Source organism: Sinocyclocheilus anshuiensis, unplaced genomic scaffold (genome assembly GCF_001515605.1).
Source record: "Sinocyclocheilus anshuiensis isolate Anshui unplaced genomic scaffold, SAMN03320099.WGS_v1.1 scaffold1170, whole genome shotgun sequence".
In the NCBI taxonomy this organism is placed as follows: Eukaryota; Metazoa; Chordata; class Actinopteri; order Cypriniformes; family Cyprinidae; genus Sinocyclocheilus; species Sinocyclocheilus anshuiensis.
In genome coordinates, this window is record NW_015538055.1 from 1,213,759 (window position 1) to 1,214,248 (window position 490).

Sequence of the window (490 nt, forward strand, 5' to 3'; positions counted from 1 at the left end):
CTTTTTTATGGAGTAACGCAATATTGTAATGCATTACTTTTAAAAGTAACTTTCCCCAACACTGATCGAGAGTACCATGACGCATGAGCATTGCTCTCCTCTGCATGTAAACAAGGATCAGTGCATGCGTGTTCTACGTCAGCAGCATCACATGCATGCGGTTTTTACGTGCAGAGGTACTCTCGATAATGGTGGAAGACGTGATTTGGAGGAGAAGAATTACTGCATAAAGTCGTTATTTTAGTTTTCTTTAAGTATTCTCGTAGCTTCATAAAATTACGGTTGAACCACTGATGTAACATGGACTATTTTAACAATGTCTTTACTACGTTCAGTTGCATTGCTGTCAATGCAGGGTCAGAGAGCTCTCAGATTTAATAAAAAATATCTTAATTTGTGTTCTGAAGATGAACAAAGTATTATGGGTTTGGAACGACATGAGGGTGAGTAATTAATGACAGAATTTTCATTTCTGGGTGAACTATCCCTT

The 490-nt window shown here is 37.8% G+C and overlaps 1 protein-coding gene across 5 annotated transcripts in view; it reads right to left on the reverse strand.

The window, feature by feature from the left end:
• The window catches only part of ksr1b (kinase suppressor of ras 1b), a 42,329-nt gene that overhangs the window by 5,120 nt on the left and 36,719 nt on the right, over positions 1-490 (reverse strand). The window lies entirely within an intron of this gene.